Source organism: Pristiophorus japonicus, chromosome 1 (genome assembly GCF_044704955.1).
Source record: "Pristiophorus japonicus isolate sPriJap1 chromosome 1, sPriJap1.hap1, whole genome shotgun sequence".
Classification (NCBI taxonomy): Eukaryota; Metazoa; Chordata; class Chondrichthyes; family Pristiophoridae; genus Pristiophorus; species Pristiophorus japonicus.
In genome coordinates, this window is record NC_091977.1 from 14,063,711 (window position 1) to 14,084,224 (window position 20,514).

The following is a 20,514-nucleotide window of genomic DNA, read 5'->3' on the forward strand; positions in this document are numbered from 1 at the left end:
TGAAATCGTGAAAGGCGTTATATAAATGCAAGTCTTTCTTTCTTCATAGTCACATATAAGCCTGAAATACAAAAAAGCATTTCAACTAAATGAGGTATATACTGTACCAAGCAAAACAGCACTTTGCTAAATATTTTTGAACGTAGCAAAATAAGTCAATCATATATTTTTAAAGCTCATTAGAAAGTGCCTGATTGCAAATCCACACAGCAATTATTCATACCATTAAAAGGAGCCCTATGTCAGCCAATCAAGGGCATAGGAAGCAACTATGGTGAACTTGACAGATTCATAATGATCAACTTGGCTCTGGTCTCTGAGCTGGAGGTTTGTGGGTTCAAGCCCCACTCCAGGACTTAGTGAGTAATGTAAGCTGCCGCTTCAGTGCAACATTAAGGGATTGTTGAAGGCAATGTCTTTCAGATAACACATTAAACTGAGGTCTTGTTTGTCTTCTCTAGTGGTACGAATGGATGTTAAAGATCCTACAGGGCTATTCAAAGAACAAGAATCTCTCTTGAGTATCCTAGCCAACAGTCTTTCCTCAACCAAAAAGCAGGAAAGGGGTACTGAGGTGATCGATCAGCCATGATCTTATTGAATGGTGTGCAAGCTTGAAGGGCCAATGGCCTACTCCTGCACCTATTTTCTATGTTTCTAAAACAGATTACTTGGTCATTTACCTAATTGTTTATGGGATCTTGCTGAATGCAAAATGGCTACCAAGTCTGCCACCGTAACAACAGTCACTGTACTTCAAAGTAAATTACTGTGTGTGGAAAAACTTTGAGATTTGACAAGGTTCTATATAAATGCAAATGTTTCTTTTTTGTTAACTTATCTGAGGAAGGATATAATTGCCGTAAAGGCAGTGTAACAAAGGTTTACCAGATTGGTCCCTGGGATGAGAGGGTTGTCCTATGAGAGTTTGAGTAGAGTTTAAAAGAATGAGAGGTGATCCCATTGAAACATATTAGATTCTGAGAGGGATTGAAAGGGTAGATGCTGGGAGGTTGTTTCCCCTTGCAGGAGAATCTATACCAAGGGGGCATAGTCTCAGGATAAGGGGCCGGCCATTTAAGACTGAGATGAGGAGGAATTTCCTCAGAGGGCTGTGAATCTTTGGAATTCTCTACCCCAAAGGGCTGTGGATGCTGAATCGTTGAGTACATTCAAGGTTGAGATAGATAGATTTTTGGACTTGAGGGGAATCAAAGATTATGGAGATCGGGCGAGAAAGTGGAGTTGAGGTCAAAGATCAGCCATGATCTTATTGAATGGCGGAGCAGGCTCGAGGGGCCGCGTGCCGTACTCCTGTTCCTAATTCACATGTTCGAATGTTCTTAATTACATAGAATTTACAGCATAGAAACAGGCTATTCGGCCCAACTGGTCTATGCCTATGTTTATGCTCCACACCAGTCTCCTCCCTCCTCCCACCTTATTTCATCTTACCCTTTAACATATCCTATTCCATTTTCTCTCATGTATCTAGCATCCCCTTAAATGCATCTATGCTATTCGCCGCAACCACTCCATGTGGCAGCAGTTCCACATTCTAACCACTCTCTGAGTAAAGAAGTTTCTCCGAATTCCTTATTGGATTTATTAGTACTTGTACTTATGGCCCCCAGTTTTGGACATCCTCACAAATGGAAACATCTTCTCTATATCTACCCTATTGAATCCCTTGATAATTTTAAAGACCCCTATCAGATCACCTGTCAGTCTTCTCGTTTCCAGAGACCTGTTCAGTCTTTTCTGATAGTTGTACCCTCTTAATTCTGGTATCATCCTTGTAAATCTATTTTGCACTTTCTCCAGTGATTCTATATCCTTTTTGTAATTTGGAGACCAGAACTGTGCACAGTACTCTAAGTGTGGTCTAACCAAGGTTCCATATAAGTTTAGCTTAACTTCTCTGCTTTTGAATTTAACACGCTTTTTATGTATTGGTTTGATACTTACTGTGTTTTGAGACTGATTTAATAACTAGATTTTGTACAAACCTTGTTAATGGAGGCTTCAAGGAGGAGGGTGTCATTTTAGCTAAATGATTAAAAGTAGATTGAAAGTATTCCTCCAAAAACAGACTCCAGTGCTGTGCTTGCACTGTTTATGGCCTTGTTAACCTGCGTCGCTACTTTTAATCATTTAGCTGAAATGACACCCTCCTCCTTGAAGCCTCCATTAACAAGGTTTGTACAAAATCTAGTTATTAAATCAGTCTCAAAACACAGTAAGTATCAAACCAATACATAAAAAGCGTGTTAAATTCAAATATCCTGAATTTCTGTATCAGCTATTTTGAAATGAGGAAACAAACAAAATCCTGAATCATTTTATGCACTCATTGCTTCCACTTCAGTAATAATCACCGCAGAAACTGGAGGGGTTTAAAAATGGAATTGCTTCTCTTCGGAACTGCGTAATTTGCACACAAAAAATGTATACTCAAAAAATAAAGCAGACAATGCACCTTTGAACAGTACACAATACAAAATGCTCTGTAGCTTAAAACACAGCATAAAATTCATCACAGCAGTTTGTCGAGTGCCCCCAACATCTACGGTGATCTTTATCCAGTAAATTGCTCAGTTGCTCTTTCCGTAATTGCTTCTGTAATTTTCCAGGTTCTCAGGTGCATTTGACTCTTTGCTACTACTCCCATCTTATTCCCCTAACCCCAGTGTCTTGATCAGTGATTGCTCTCGTGTCTAGTTTAAGTCCCTGGAGTCCAAGCAAATTCATAATTTATAATTCCATTGTCAACAAATATTAATTGATTCACTCACGTCTATTTAAAGACCTCTAAATCCTCCACTCCTGCAAAATACATTTTTAATTTCTGCTTTGATGCAAACAGCACTTTTCTGTATGGGCTAATTACTGAGATAACTTGTTTATCAACCCTGGTCTAGTTCACAAATTCATACCTAAAATTAGCTGGACAACTTTCGCACCACCACTGCATTTTGGTGTCCTTATGGAAGTCTGCAACCAGCATCTTCCTTTTATGAAACATAGATGAAATGAGTGGGCAGAACTGTGGCAGATGGAGTTCAATGTGGGGGTGTGTGAGGTCATTCACTTTGAACTTAAGAAAGTTAGATCAGAGTATTTTCTAAATGGTAAGAAGCTAGGAACTGTGGAGGAGCAGAGAGACTTAGGGGTCCATGTACAGAAATCACTAAAAGCCACTGGTCAGGCAAAAAAATAATGAAAACAGCTAATGGAATGTTAGCTTTTATCTCAAAGGGACTGTAATACAAAGAGGTGAAACTTATGCTAAAGTTGTATAGTTAGTCAACATCTGGAGTATTGACAGAAAATGCTGCAATTCTCAGCGGCTCAGGCAGCATCTGTGGAGAGAAAGCAGAGTTAACGTTTTCGGTCGATGACCCTTCGTCAGAACTAGAGAGTGTTTGGAAAAAATGGCTTCTTAACCATCACTGAAAGGGGGAGGGGAAGAAAGTACAAAAAGTACAAAAAAGAAAGTCTGTGATAGGTTGGAAGACTGGAAAGATTAGAGAGACAAAAGGGATGATGGCCCAAATTCAAATGGTAATGCCAGGAGTTAGAAAAACATTAGTCGAGGTAGGGTGTGAATGGCGGGATAATGACCTGCTGCCATGAGAGACAAGGAGAAAAAAAGAAAGAAACAGACTCTGAGGGGGGCGGGGTAAGAGAAGGGAGCCAAAGATTAGTAGCGGCTACATTCTGATATTTTTGAACTTGACGTTGAGTCCAGAAGGCTGTAAAGTGCCAAAACGAAAGATGAGGTGCTGTTCCTCGAGCTTCCGTTGAGCTTCGTTGGAATAGTGTAGGAGACTGAGGACGGAGGGAACCCGCATGGGCCCTAGCTATGTCTGCCTTTTCGTAGGTTATGTGGATCATTCTTTGTTCCGGTCCTACTTGGGTCCCCTCCCTCACCTCTTTTTCCAGTACATTGATGACTGTATCAGTGTCATTTCCTGCTCTCGCCCTGAACTTGAAAAATTCATTCACTTTCATCCAATTTCTACCCTTCCCTCACCTTCACATGGTCCATCTCCAACTCTTTCCTTCCCTTCCGTCTCCGACTTCTCCGTCTCCAGCTCTGGGGATAGGCTTTCGACCAGTATCCACTGATCATTATTATGTATGTGGACTTTTATTTACTCTGTACAGCCACCAAAGCGCTCATCCCCTGGAGTCCCCAGGGATCCTATAATCCCTTGGGAGCACAGGTATTTAAGGAGGCTTCACAGGTTGGAGAGGCACTCTGGAGATCTGCAGTAAAAGACTAAGGTCACACTTTACTTTGAGCTCACAGTGTTCAGTCTGACTCTTTCTCTATACACAACAACTGGCGGCGAGATACAGATAGCGAACCCAAAGATGCAGAGAACAGTGGGCATCCTGGAGAAATTTTCAGAGGGAGATGATTGGGAAACTTTTGTGAAGCGACTCGACCAATACTTCGTGGCCAACGAGCTAGATGGGGAAGGGAGCGCTGCCAAATGAAGGGCGATCCTCCTCACCGTCTGTGGGGCACCAACGAATGGCCTCATGAAGAATCTGCTCACTCCAGCGAAACCCACGGAGAAATCGCACGACGATTTGTGCACACTGGTCCGAGAGCATTTGAACCTGAAGGAAAGCGTTCTGATGGCGAGGAAGCCGGTTCTACACCTACAAAAGGTCTGAAGGCCAGGAAGTGGCGAGTTATGTCGCCAAGCTAAGACGCCTTGCAGGACATTGCGAATTTGAAGGACATTTGGAGCACATGCTCAGAGACTTTTTCATACTTGGCATTGGCCATGAAACCATACTTCGCAAACTTTTGACTGTAGAGACCCCAACCTTGAGTAAGGCCATAGCGATAGCACAGGTGTTCATTGCCACCAGTGACAATACGAAGCAAATCTCTCAGCTCACAAGTGCTGCTACAAGTACTGTGAACAAAGTGATGTTGTTTTCGAATCGTAACGTACAGGGCAGGTCACACATACCTGCAGCTGCACGTCTGCAGATGTCTCAGAGTCCACCATCAAGGGGGATGAATGCAAGGGCATTAACACCTTTTTGGCGCTGCGGGGGTGATCATCGTTTCCATTCATGCCGATTCAAAGAGTACGTTTGCAAGGGCTGTGGAACAATAGGACACCCTCCAACGAGTGTGCAGGCGAGCTGCTAAACTGGAAAACCACCATGTTGCAGAGGAGGGCAGATCCACGGAGGATCACGACAAACAAAAGCCTCAGATAGAGGAGGTAGAGGTACATGGGGTGCACACATTCACCACGAATTGTCCCCAATAATGCTGAATGTTGAACTAAATGGACTCCCGGTGTCAATGGAGCTGGACACGGGCACAAGCCAGTCCATCATGGGCAAAAAGACTTTCGAAAGGTTGTGGTGCAACAAGACCTCAAGGCCAGTCTTAACTCCAGTTCGCACAAAACTAAGAACTTACACTAAAGAACTGATTTCTATAATTGGCAGAGCTACCGTAAAGGTCTCTTACGACGGAGCGGTCCACAAGCTACCACTCTGGGTGGTACCGGGCGATGGTCCCACGCTGCTCAGCAGGAGCTGGCTGGGAAAGATACATTGGAACTGGGACAACATCCGAGCGCTATTGCCTGCTGACGACACTTTGTGCTCAGGTCTTAAACAAATTTCCTTCGCTGTTCGAACCAGGCATCAGGAAATTCCAAGGAGCAAAAGTGCAGATCTAATTCCGGGGGCGCAACCCATACATCACAAGGCGAGAGCAGTACCTTACATGATGAGAGAAAAGGTAGAGATCGAGCTAGACCGGCTACAAAGAGAGGGCATCAATTCACCGATCGAGTTCAGCGAGTGGGCCAGTCCTATTGTCCCAGTCCTCAAGGGAGATGTCACCGTCAGAATCTGTGGCGATTACAAAGTAACTATCAATCGTTTCTCCCTGCAGGACCAATACCCACTACCAAAGGCCGACGACCTCTTTGCAACGCTGGCAGGAGGAAAGACGTTCATGAAGCTGGATCTGACTTCAGCCTACATGACACAGGAACTGGAGGAATCATCGAAGGCCCTCACCTGCATCAACACGCACAACGGTCCTTTTGTTTATAACAGATGCCCGGTTGGGATTCGATCAGCGGCAGCAATAGTCCAGAGAAACACGGAAAGTTTACTGAAGTCGAAGTCGGTCCCGCACACCGTGGTCTTCCAGGACGACTTCTTGGTCACAGGTCGGAACACAGTCGAGCTCCTGCAGAACCTGGAGGAGGTTCTTGGTCGATTCAACCGCGTGGGGCTCAGGTTAAAACGCTCGAAGTGCGTTTTCCTGGCACCTAAAGTGGAGTTCCTGGGAAGGAGGATTGCGGCAGACGGCATCAGGCCCACCAACCCGAAGACGGAGGCAATCGAGAACGTACCGAGGCCACAGAACGTGACGGAGCTGCGGTCGTTTCTGGGACTCTTGAACTACTTTGGTAACTTCTTACCGGGTCTCAGCACACTGCTAGAACCACTACATGTCTTACTACGAAAAGGGGGCGAATGGGTTTGGGGCAAAAGCCAAGAAAATGCCTTTGTAAAGGCGAGAAAATTGTTATGCTCAAACAAATTACTTGTGTTGTATGGTCCATGTAAGTGTTTGGTGCTAGCATGTGATGCATCGTCAGATGGCGTCGGCTGTGTGTTGCAACAAACTAATGATTTCGGGAAACTGCAACCGGTTGCTGTCTAAGGCTGAGAGAGCCTACAGCATGATTGAAAAAGAAGCGTTAGCGTATGTCTATGGGATAAAGAAAATGCAACAATACCTGTTTGGGCTAAATTTCGAATTGGAAACTGACCATAAGCCACTTATATCCCTGTATTCCGAGAGTAAAGGTATAATACCAACGCATTGGTCCGCATCCAGAGATGGGCGCTCATGTTGTCCGCATACAACTATGCCATCCGCCACAGGCCAGACACAGAAAACTGCGCCGATTCTCTCAGTAGGCTACCATTGCCCACCACGGTGGTGGAAATGGCGCAGCCCGCAGATCTAGCCATGGTTAGGGAAGCATTTGAGAGTAAGCAATAACCAGTCACTGCCCGGCAGATCAAAACCTGGACAAGCCAGGACCCCTTATTATCTCTAGTCAAAAGCTGTGTGCTTCACGTGAGCTGGTCCAGTGTCCCAGTGGAAATGCAGGAAGAAATAAAGCTGTTCCAGCGGGGCAAAGATGAAATGTCTATACAGTCTGACTGCCTTCTGTGGGGCAATCGAGTAGTGGTCCCCAAGAAGGGCAGAGACACCTTCATCAATGATCTCCACAGTACCCACCCAGGCATCGTAATGACGAAAGCAATAGCCAGATCCCACGTGTGATGGCCCGGTATCAATGAGGACTGAGAGTCCTGCATTCACAGATGTAATACATGCTCGCAGTTAAGCAATGTACCCAGGGAGGCGCCGCTAAGTTTATGCTCTTGGCCCTCCAAACTGTGATCTAGGGTACACGTCGACTATGCAGGCCTGTTCTTGGGTAAAATGTTCCTTGTAGTTGTAGACGTGTACTCCAAGTGGATTGAATGTGAGATAATGTCGGCTAGCACGTTCGCTGCCACTACTGAAAGCCTGCGGGCCACGTTTGCCACACATGGCTTACCCGATGTCCTGGGGAGCGACAACGGGCCATGTTTTACGAGTGCTGAGTTCAAAGAATTCATGACTCGTAACGGGATCAAACATGTCACATCTGCCCGTTTAAACCAGCATCCAATGGTCAGGCAGAGAGAACAGTGCAAACCATCAAGCAAGGCTTGAAGAGGGTAACTGAAGGCTCACTGCAGACTAGCCTATCCCGAGTCCTGCTTAGCTACCCCACGAGATCCCACTCACTCACTGGAATCCCACCTGCTGAACTGCTCATGAAAAGATCACTTAAGACAAGGTTCTCGTTAGTTCACCCTGATCTACATGAACAGGTAGAGAGCAGGCAGCTTCAACAAAGTGCATACCATAATAGCGCAAATGTGTCACGTGAGATTGAAATCTATGATCCTGTATTTGTAATAAATTATGGACAAGGTCCCAAGTGGCTTCCCGGCACTGTTGTGGCCAAAGAAGGAAGAAGGGTGTATCGGGTCAAACTTTCAAATGGACTAATTCACCGGAAACACTTGGACCAGCCGGTTTAAAGTGTTCCCCGATCAACTTACTGAGCTCTTCAAAAGTCTTGTCCGGCGGCTTCTCTGGCGCTAGAAGGTCCTTCATCAGGGAGTACGTCCTGGATCCACAAACTGTCAGGAGATGAGCCCTGCGTTTGTCGGCCGAATCCTGTCCCAGCCATTCCTTAGTGACGAAACTTTGCTGTAGTCTCTCAATAAAATCGTCCCAATCATCACCAATACAGTACCTCTCGTCTGTGCTGCTAGTGGCCATGCTCGCGTGGTTTAAATCCCAGTTTCTCGTCGCCAATAATATGTCCTTACTATACATTATGAATGCACACGCTTGTGAGAAGGTCACAGAAGGTCCAGCACAGAAATGATGAAGGAGATTCCCCTTTTATATGTGTAAGTTCAGGTTAGGAGTGTCTCCCACAAGTTCACCACCTAGTGGTCAGTGTTCTCACGGTGTACACAGAAACATAGAAAATACATGCAGGCGTAGACCATTCAGCCCTTCAAGCCTGCACCGCCATTCAATGAGTTCATGGCTGAAAATGCAATTTCAGTACCCCATTCCTGCTTTCTCGCCATACCCCTTGATCCCCCTAGTAGTAAGAACTACATCTAACTCCTTTTTGAATATATTTAGTGAATTGGCCTCAACAACTTTTTGTGGTAGCGAATTCCACAGGTTCACCACTCTCTGGGTGAAGAAGTTTCTCCGCATCTCGGTCCTAAATGGCTTACCCCTTATCCTTAGACTGTGACCCCTGGTTCTGGACTTCCCCAACATTGTCAACATTCTTCCTGCATCTAACCTGTCTAAATCCGTCAGAATTTCAAATGTTTCTATGAGATCCCCTCTCATTCTTCTGAACTCCAGTGAATACAAGCCCAGTTGATCCAGTCTTTCTTGATATGTCAGTCACGCCATCCTGGGAATCAGTCTGGTGAACCTTCACTGCACTCCCTCAATAGCAAGAATGTCCTTCCTCAAGTTAGGAGACCAAAACTGTACACAATACTCCAGGTGTGGCCTCACCAAGGCACTGTACAACTGTAGTAACACCTCCCTGCCGCTGTACTCAAATCCCCTCACTATGAAGGCCAACATGCCATTTGCTTTCTTAACCGTCTGATGTACCTGCATGCCAACCTTCAATGACTGATGTACCATGACACCCAGGTCTCGTTGCACCTCCCCTTTTCCTAATTTGTCGCCATTCAGATAATAGTCTGTCTCTCTGTTTTTACCACCAAAGTGGATAACCTCACATTTATCCACATTATACTTCATCTGCCATGCATTTGCTCACTCACCTAACCTATCCAAGTCACTCTGCAGCCTCATAGCATCCTCCTCGCAGCTCGCACTACCACCCAACTTAGTGTCATCTGCAAATTTGGAGATACTACATTTAATCCCCTCGTCTAAATCATTAATGTACATTGTAAACAGCTGGGGCCCCAGCACTGAACCTTGCGGTACCCCACTAGTCACTGCCTGCCATTCTGAAAAGTATCCATTTACTCTTACTCTTTGCTTCCTGTCTGACAACCAGTTCTCAATCCACGTCAGCACACTACCCCCAATCCCATGTGCTTTAACTTTGCACATTAATCTCTTGTGTGGGACCTTGTCGAAAGCCTTCTGAAAGTCCAAATATACCACATCAACTGGTTCTCCCTCGTCCACTCTACTGGAAACATCCTCAAAAAATTGCAGAAGATTTGTCAAGCATGATTTCCCTTTCACAAATCCATGCTGACTTGGACCTATCATCTCACCTCTTTCCAAATGCGCTGCTATGACATCCTTAATAATTGATTCCCTCATTTTACCCACTACCAATGTCAGGCTGACCGGTCTATAATTCCCTGTTTTCTCTCTCCCTCCTTTTTTGAAAAAGTTGGGTTACATTGGCTACCCTCCACTCCATAGGAACTCTATGGAATGTTGGAAAATGACTGTCAATGCATCTGCTATTTCCAAGGCCATCTCCTTAAGTACTCTGGGATACAGACCATCAGGCCCTGGGGATTTATCAGCCTTCAATCCCATCAATTTCCCCAACACAAGTTCCTGACTAATAAGGATTTCCCTCAGTTCCTCCTTCTTACTAGACCCTCTGACCCCTTTTATATACGGAAGGTTGTTTGCGTCCTCCTTAGTGAATACCGAACCAAAGTACTTGTTCAATTGGTCTGCCATTTCTTTGTTCCCCATTATGACTTCCCCTGATTCTGACTGCAGAGGACCTACGTTTGTCTTTACTAACCTTTTTCTCTTTACATATCTATAGAAGCTTTTGCAGTCCATTTTAATGTTCCCTGAAAGTTTCCTCTCGTACTCTATTTTCCCTGCCCTAATCAAACCCTTTGTCCTCCTCTGCTGAGTTCTAAATTTCTCCCAGTCCCCGGATTCACTGCTATTTCTGGCCAATTTGTATGCCACTTCCTTGGCTTTAATACTATCCATGATTTCCCTTGATAGCCACGGTTAAGGCACCTTCCATTTTTTATTTTTACGCCAGACAGGGATGTACAATTGTCGCAGTTCACCCATGCGGTCTCTAAATGTCTGCCATTGCCCATCCACTGTCAACCTCTTAAGTATCATTCGCCAATCTATCCTAGCCAATTCACGCCTCATACCTTCAAAGTTACCCTTCTTTAAGTTCTGGACCATGGTCTTTGAATTAACTGTTTCGTTCTCCATCCTAATGTCGAATTCCACCATATTATGGTCACTCTTCCCCAAGGGGCCTCGCACAACGAGATTGTTAATTAATCCTCTCTCATTATACAACACCCAGTCTAAGATAGCCTTCCTCCTAGTTGGTTCCTCGACATATTGGTCGAGAAAACCATCCCTTATGCACTCCAGAAAATCCTCCTCCACCATATTGCTTCCAGTTTGGTTAGCCCAACCTATATGCATATTAAAGTCACCCATGATAACTGCTGCACCTTTATTGCATGCACCCCTAATTTCCTGTTTGATGCCCTCCCCAACATCACTACTACTGTTTGGAGGTCTGTACACAACTCCCACTAACGTTTTTTGACCTTTGATGTTCTGCAGCTCTACCCATATAGATTCCACATCATCCAAGCTCATGTCCTTCCTAACTATTGATTAATCTCCTCTTTAATCAGCAATGCTGCCCCACCTCCTTTTCCTTTTATTCAATCCTTCCTGAATGTTGAATACCCTGGGATGTTGTGTTGCCAGCCCTGATTATCCTGGAGCCATGTCTCAGTAATCCCAATCACATCATATCTGTTAACATCTATTTGCACAGTTAATTCATCCACCTTATTACGGATACTCCTTGCATTAAGACACAGAGCCTTCAGGCTTGTCTTTTTAACACATCTTGTCCCTTTAGAATTTTGCTGTAATGTGGCCCTTTTTGTTTTTTGCCTTGGGATTCTCTGCCCTCCACTTTTACTATTCTCCTTTCTATCTTTTGCCTCTGTCTCCCTTTTATTTCCCTCTGCCTCCCTGCATGTGTTCCTGTCCCCTTGCCATATTAGTTTAACTCCTCCCCAACAGCACTAGCAAACACTCCCCCTAGGACATTGGTTCCATCCTGCCCAGGTGTAGACTGTCCGGTTTGTACTGGTCCCACCTCCCCCAGAACCGGTTCCAATGCCCCAGGAATTTAAATCGCTTCCTTCTGCACCACTGCTCAAGCCACGTATTCATCTGAGCTATCCTGCGATCCCTACTCTGACTAGCACGTGGCACTGGTAGCAATCCTGAGATTACTACTTTTGAGGTCCTACTTCTTAATTTAGTTCCTAGCTCCCTAAATTCGTCTCGCAGGACCTCATCCCGTTTTTTACCTATATCGTTGGTACCTATGTGCACCACGACAACTGGCTGTTCACCCTCCCTTTTCAGAATGTCCTGCACCTGCTCCGAGACATCCTTGACCCTTGCACCAGGGAGGCAACATACCATCCTGGAGTCTCGGTTGCAGCCGCAGAAACGGCTATCTATTCCCATTACAATCGAATCCCCTGTCACTATAGCTTTCCCACTCTTTTTCCTGCCCTCCTGTGCAGCAGAGCCACCCATGGTTCCATGAACTCCCCTGATGAGTCATCCCCCTCAACAGTACCCAAAGCGGAGTATCTGTTTTGTAGGGGGATGACCGCAGGGGACCCCTGCCCTACCTTCCTTACACTGCTCTTCCTGCTGGTCACCCATTTACTATCTGGCTGAGTAACCTTTACCTGTGGTGTGACCAACTCGCTAAATGTGCTATTCACGTCATTCTCAGCATCGTGGATGCTCCAGAGTGAATCCACCCGCAGCTCCAGTGCCGCAATGCGGTCCGTCAGGAGCTGCAGGCGGATGCACTTCCCGCATATGTAGTCGTCAGGGACAGCGGAAGCGTCCCTGACTTCCCACATAGTACAGGAGGAGCATAACACGTGTCCGAGCTGTCCTGTCATGACTTAACCCTTAGATACACTTAAGTTGGCAACAGCAATGCTAAATGTTACTTACTGATAAAGAAAGAAAAAGAAAAGTTACTCACCAATCACCAGCCAATCACTTACCCCCTTGGCTGTGATGTCACCTTTATTTTTCTTTCTACTTCTTTTTGCCTTCTCCCTGTAGCTGCACAAGCCACACCTCAACGACGCCCTCCCGACTCTCTCCATGTACCTGAGGCTCCCGAGCCTCCTCCGACGCGTTGGGCCTTTTTATGGGCCTCAACGACGCACCTCCCGACTCTCTCCACGCACCTGGAACTCCCTCCAAGTACAACTTAGGTCAGTTTATACATGGATTACAATGACAGTAGAATACATGACAGGACCCTACCTTTTTAATCCCCCAACATACACACCAGTGGCAACCGGCATCATGGTTAACCACGAAGTAGAACCCATCATCCACAGCAGCCCTGTAGGGCCCAACACACCAGGCAGCCCAGCAAGGTCAGCTGAACAGCAGCCCAGCGAGGGCCCAACAAATGATTCCACAACACCAGCTTTCACACCGAGACGATCAACCAGGGCAAGAAGGGCCCCAGATCGACTCACATTGTAAATAGTTACACTATTGACTTTGGGGGGAGTGTTGTTATATATGTGGACTTGTATTTACTCTGTACAGCCACCAGAGGGCTCATGCCCTGGAGTCCCAAGGGATCCCATAATCCCTTGGGAGCACAGGTATTTAAGGAGGCTTCACAGGTTGGAGAGGCACTCTGGAGACCTGCAACAAAAGACTACGGTCACACTTTACTTTGAGCTCAGTGTTCAGTCTGACTCTTTCTCTATACACAAGTCATCATCATCATCATCATAGGCAGTTTCTTGAAGCGAGGATGACTTGCTTCCATGTCAAAAAGGAATGAGTTCACAGGTGTTTCAATGAAGGACCTAATATTCCAGATCCCGAGCTTGGAGGGTGGAAGATGCCTGTGCTTGGATTTTTTAACATGTGGTGACAGTTGCACACCAGCCACCACACGGGCTTGACAGAGCTAGGTCTTGGTCCAGTGGCAAGGGTTAACCAAGACGACTGGAGGCCTGCTCTGCTGCACGGACCTAATGCGCACACATATCGCAGGCCCGTGTGGGCTGGCTCGTGCTGCCCCTGGGTCCTCACCTCTTCTTGGCCCCAGACTCGCGCCTCTCCTGGGCCCCGGTCACTTCCTTCTACAAACTCTTGCCGCTCCTTTGCCCCTCCTGCTGTGCCTGCCCGCACTGCAATCAGCAACCTGACTTCGCAGCCGTCGCCCTCCTGCAGTGGTATGCCGCCACACGCTGCTCCCTCTGATGGTCCCGGTCTGTTGATGGTCTTGCAAGCCGGGACCGCGCCGATTTCCGGGCCGGGCCACCGCACGCTGCTCCCTCTAAAGCAGCCTTTCAATCACACTATAAGCCCACTGACTCACACAGCTACCTTGACTACACTTCCTCCCACCCCGCGTCCTGTAAGGACTCCATCCATTCTCCCAGTTCCTCCGTCTCGATTGCATCTACTCTGACAACACCACCTTTCACACCTCTGCCTTTGACATGTCTTCCTTTTTCCTCAACACAGGATTCCCTTCCGCCATGGTTAACATGGCCCTCAACCGTGTCCATTCTTTTCCTTGCACCTCTGCTCTCACCCCTTCCCCTCCCTCTCAGAACCATGACAGGGTTCCCCTTGTCCTCACCTTTCACCCCACCAGCCTTCACGTTCAACGGATCACCCTCCACCATTTCCGCCAGCTCCAGTGTGATCTCACCACCAATCACATCTTTCCCCTCCCCTCTCCTCTCAGCATTCTGAAGGGACTGCTCCCTCCGCGACATCCTGGTCCATTCCGCAGTCACCCCCTCCCCTTCCCACGGCACCTTTCCGTGCAAGCGCAGGAGATGCAACACCTGCTCTTTTATCTCCTTTCCCACTATCTAGGGCCCCAAATACTCCGTCCAGGTGAGACAGCGATTTACTTGTACTTCTTTCAATTTAGTATACTGTATTCGCTGCTTACGATGTGATCTCCTCTACATTGGGGAGACCAAGTGTAGATTGGGTGACTGCTTTGAGGAGCACCTCCGTTCAGTCCGGAAGTGTGACCCTGAGCTTCCGGTCGCCTGTCACTTTAATTCTCCACTCCATTCCCACTCTCCGTCCTCAGTCTCCTACACTGTTCCAACGAAGCTCAACGCATGCTCAAGGAACAGCACCTCATCTTTCGTTTAGGCACTTTACAACCTTCTGGACTTAACACTGAATTCAACAATATCTGAGCATAGCCACTGCCAACCTTTGGCTCCCTTTCTTCCCCCCACCTCCACCCCCGGACCCGCGCTCCCCTCCCCCTGCCCCCCTCCGCACCCAGCCCAAAGCCTGTTTCTTTCTATTTTTCTCCTTGTCTCTAATAGCAGCTGGTCATTATCCCGCCATTCACACCCTATCTTGACTAATGCTTTTCTAACTCCTGGCATTACCATTTGAATTTGGGCCATCATCCCTTTGTCTCTCTAATCTCTCCCATCTTCCAACCTATCACAGACCTTCCCTTTTGTTTTTTTCTTCCGCTCCCCGTTTCAGTGCTTGTTGAGAATCCGTTCTTTCCGAACACTCTCCAGTCTGACGAAGGGTCATCGACCCAAAATGTTAATTGTGCTTTCTCTCCACAGATGCTGCCTGACCCACTGAGATTTGCAGCATTTTCTGTTTTTGTAGTGTCTCTGCACCTTGTTACAAACTCACACGAGGCATGAATATATCAGACTCGGTCACTCTGTGACCTGCACTTTATTTCTAGGACTGAAGAGAGCTGATCCTGGGTGGGACCTCCCCTTTTATACCTGGAAGCCCAGGTGAGGAGCTCACTCCCTGTGGTCAAGGTGTGCATTACAAGGGTACAGGTACAGTATGCATGAGTTACAGTTACATACTTATAGTCATTGCAAGATGGTGAAATACATGACATCACCTCCCCCCTTAGGTCTTTTAGTTTCAGAGGTTAAGTCTATCGGGTGGTCGGCGCTCTCTCGTGGAGCACCACAGTTGTGGCTCTGGTGACTGAGCCTCAGCATGCATCTCTGTCACTTGAGGTGATTCCGGCCTGGCCGCAGGGACTGTGCATGCTGAGGGCTGTCTTTGTTGCTCGTACGCTGGCAGTGGTGTGGGTGCTATCTCATCATGCGCTTCTTCCAGTTCCTCCGTGTCTGCACTGAACCTTGTCTTTACTTGGTCCAAGTGTTTGCGGCATGTCTGCCCATTGTTTAGTCTGACCACCATGATACTGTTTCCTTCTTTGCCAATTACGGTGCCCTCAAGCCATTTGGGTCCCAAAGCATAGTTAAGAACAAATACCGGGTCATCTATTTCTATACACCTCCCCCTTGAGCCTCGATCATGGAGCTCGGTTTGGGACTGGCGCTTGCCCTCAACAATGTCTGACAGGGCTGGGTGAATGAGGGACAGCCGCGTCTTGAGCATGCGTTTCATGAGGAGTTCCGCTGGTGGGACTCCCGTGAGCGAGTGCGGCCGGGACCTGTAGGCCAGCAGGAGGCGCGATAGGCGGTACTAAAGGGAGGGTCCCTGGATGCGTAGCATGCCCTGCTTTATGACTTGGACCGCCCGTTCCGCCTGGCCATTGGAAGCCGGCTTGAACGGCGCTGTCCGGGCGTGCTTGATCCCATTGCCCGACATAAACTCCTGGAATTCATTGCTGGTAAAACACGGGTCATTGTCGCTGACCAGTGTGTCCGGCAAGCCGTGGGTCACGAAAACTGTACGCAGACTCTCCACAGTGATGGATGTCGTGCACGAGTTCAATATGATGCACTCGATCCACTTCGAGTATGCATCGACAACGATCAGGAACATTTTCCCCATGAGCCCGCTTAGTCCACATGAATACGTGACCATGGCCTGGTGGGCCAGGGCCACGGGCCGAGTGGGGCCTCCCTGGGGGCATTGCCCAGCTGGGCACACATTGTGCACCTGCGAACCCAGTGTTCCAGGTCTGAGTCAATCCCCGGCCACCACACGTGAGACCGGGCAATGGCCTTATTAATATGATGCCAGGGTGCTCACTGTGGAGTTCCCTGATGAACGCTTCCCTTCCTTTCTGGGGCATGACTACCCGGCTGCCCCATAACAGGCAGTCAGCTTGGACGGAGAGTTCATCCATCCGTCTCTGAAATGGCCTGACTTCCTCGGGGCACGCCCTGTGTGTGGGCGCCCAGTCCCCAGTCAGGACACATTTCTTTATCATGGATAGGAGGGGTCCCTGTTGGTCCAGAGTTTGATCTGGCGGGCTGTGATGGGGGAGCCCGCAGTGTCAAAAACCTCAACGGCCATGTCCATCTCAGCGCTCTGCTCCGACGCCTCCTCGGTGGTGGTCAGTGGGAGCCTGCTGATTGCGTCAGCGCAATTTTCGGTGCCTGGCCGGTGCCGTATGGTGTAGTCATACGCAGCCAGCGTGGGGGTCCATCGCTGTATGCGAGCTGACGCATTAGTGTTGACAGCCTTGCTGTCGGACAACAAGGATGTTAACGGCTTGTGGTCCGCCTCTAGCTCGAACCGTCTACCGAAAAGATACTGCCGCAACTTTTTCACACCGTACACACGCGCGAGTGCCTCCTTCTCGACCATGCTCTGCCTGGGAGAGCGACCTGGAGGCGTAAGCCACCGGTTGGAGTCGGCCGTCATCGTTACCCTGCTGCAATACACACCCAACCCCGTACGATGACGCATCGCATGTTAAAACCAGTTTTTTACAGGGGTCATACAAAGTCAACAGTTTGTTGGAACACAGCAGGTTCCTCACCTTATTGAAAGCTTGGACAATCCCCCCAAGACCATTCACAACCTTTACGCAGGAGCATGTGTAATGGCTCCAACAATGTGCTTAAGTTCGGCAGGAAATTCCCAAAATAGTTCAAAAGTCCTAGGAATGATCGCAACTCCGACGTGTTGCCGGGCCTGGGTGCCCGGCGAATCGCCTCAGTTTTTGATTCAGTGGGCCGGATCCCGTCTGCAGCAACCCTCCTGCCCAGGAACTCGACCTCTGGGGCCAAAAACATGCACTTAGCCTTTTTCACCCGCAGGCCTACCCGTTCCAATCGGCGTAGCACCTCCTCCAGGTTGCGGAGGTGTTTCTCAGTGTCTCGACCCGTTATAAGGATGTCGTCTTGGAACACGATCATTCCAGGGATGGACTTGAGCAAGCTTTCCATGTTTCGCTGAAAGATAGCCGCTGCCGAACGAATGCCAAACGGGCACCTATTGTAAACAAATAATCCCTTGTGTGTCGTGATGGTGGTCAGAAACTTGGATTCTTCAGCCAGTTCCTGAGTCAAGTAGGCCGCAGTGAGGTCCAGCTTCGTGAACAGCTTACCACCTGCCAATGTGGCAAAAAGGTCCTCCGCTCTCGGGAGCGGGTATTGGTCTTGTAGCGCCACTCGGTTGATGGTGGCTTTATAGTCGCCACAAATCCTAACCGAACCATTTGCTTTAAGGACAGGAACGATGGGACTTGCCCAGTCACTGAATTCAACGGGCAAAATTATGCCCTCTCTGAGCAGCCTGTCCAGTTTACTTTCAATTTTTTCACGCATCACATACGGCACCGCTCTGGCTTTGTGGTGCACTGGTCTGGCGTCCGGAGTGATGTGTATCATTACTTTGGTGCCCTTGAATGTTCCGACACCAGGTTGAAAGAGTGACTCGAATTTTTGCAATACCTGCGAGCATGAACTTTGCTCCACGGATGAAATGGCGTGCACATCCCCCCACTTCCAATTCATCTCAGCTAGCCAACTCCTCCCCAAGAGCGCAGAGCCATTTCCCGGAACAATCCAGAGTGGCAGCCGGTTCTGTGATCCATTATGCGTCACCACCAAGTTTGCACTGCCCAGCACTGGGATGATCTCCTTGGTGTACGTACGTAGCTGCGTCTCAATGCGTTCCAATTTGGGCCTGCTAGCTCTGTGTGGCCATAGTCTCTCAAATTGTTGGGCACTCATGAGGGACTGGCTTGCTCCGGTATCCAGCTCCATTCAATAGGACTCCATTCCAGGATGCCATTCAATAAGACTTTCATCATCATGGATGTTGTTTTGGTGTATGAGCTGTGGACGTCGGCCACATGAACTCTCTGAACTTCAGCATCCATGGTTGTTTCCCAGGCCTCATCCTGCATTTCAGATCCCTCGTCTGGTTCGTCTGTCTCGCAGACTAGCCTTAATACTGCTTTTTTGCACATCCTGGCCAGGTGTCCCTTGACATTACAAATCCTACAGGTGTAAAGTTGGAACTGCAGATTTTTGCAGTGTGTCTGCTCCCACATCTCCAACATGAGCTGAGATTGCTGTTAACAAAAGGGCTATTCCCAGGCATTCCTCTCTGAAGGCTCGTTTGGCTGTTTCTAAGCACTCTGTTGGAGGGTGTTAATTGTCCCACCACAGGATGCATTGTTCCTCGTGATGGCGTGAATTGCCGATCCCCTTTCCATTGTCCCTGTTGCAGGCCCACCCTGGAGCTTGTTGCCACCTGGATGGTGTCGAATTGCCCTTGCCTGCTTGCCTGGACAGTGAACTCCAGTGAATACAAGCCCAGTTGATCCAGTCTTTCTTGATAGGTCAGTCCCGCCATCCCGGTCTGAGCTATCAATGCTGCCCTTTCTAAAGTCAAATCCTTAGTCTTTATGAGCTTCCTGAAAATGCCGGCATGATTAATGCCCTCGATGAAAAAGTCCTTTAACATCTCCCCCCTGCAGGCATTGGAGAACTTCGAGACTGGCCAAACGCCACAGTTCCGCCACGAAGTCCGAGATGTTTTGAGCCTCCCGACGCCGGTGAGAGTAGAACCGGTGCCGGGACATGTGTACGCTACTTGCCGGCTTGAGATGCTCACTGATCAGCTGGCTGAGCTCTTCGAAGGACTTGTCCGCTGGCTTTTGGGATGCGAGCAGGTCTTTCATCAGCGCATACGTCTGTGGACCACAGCTGGTCAGTAGATGCGCCCTCCGCTTGTCAGCCGCTGCCTCTTCCAGCCAGTCCTTTGTGACAAAGCTCTGCTGGAGTCTTTCCACAAAGTCGTCCCAGTCCTCACCCACACAGTGCGTTCCTCTGTGCCACCGGTGGCCATCCTCGTGGTTCGGTGATTCCCGACTCTCGTCGCCAGATGTTGTGTCTCTGCACCTTGTTACAAACTCACACAAAGCATGAATATATCAGACACGGTCACTCTGTGACCTTCACTTTATTTCTAAGACTGAAGAGTGCTGATCTTGGGTGGGACCTCCCCTTTTATACCTGGAAGCCCAGGTGAGGAGCTCACTCCCTGTGGTCAGGGTGTGCATTACAAGGGTATAGGTACAGTATGCATGAGTTACAGTTACATACTTATAGTCACTGCAAGATGGTGAAATACATGACAGTTTTTATTCTAGATTCCAGCATCCACAGGATTTTGCTTTTGTCGGAGTATTGAGTTCAGTTTTGGGCACCGCAACTCAGAAAAGATATAGTAGCCTTGGAGGGTGTGTCCTCTGTTTCTCGGCCGTTCCGCCAATGGGAACAGTTTCTCTCGATCTACTCTGTCTGGACCTCTGATAATTTTGATCACCTCTATCAAATATTCTCTCCACCCTCTCTGCTCTAAGGAGAACAACCCCAGCTTCTCCAGTCTATCCACGTAACTCAAATCGCTCATCGTAGAATCATAGAAATTTACAGCACGGATGTAGGCCATTTCGGCCCATCATGTCCGCGCCGGTCAACAAAGAGCGAGCCAGCCTAATCCCACTTTCCAGCACTAGGTCTGTCGCCCTGTAGGTTATGGCACTTTAAGTGCTCATCCAAGTATTTTTTAAATGTGATGAGGTTGTG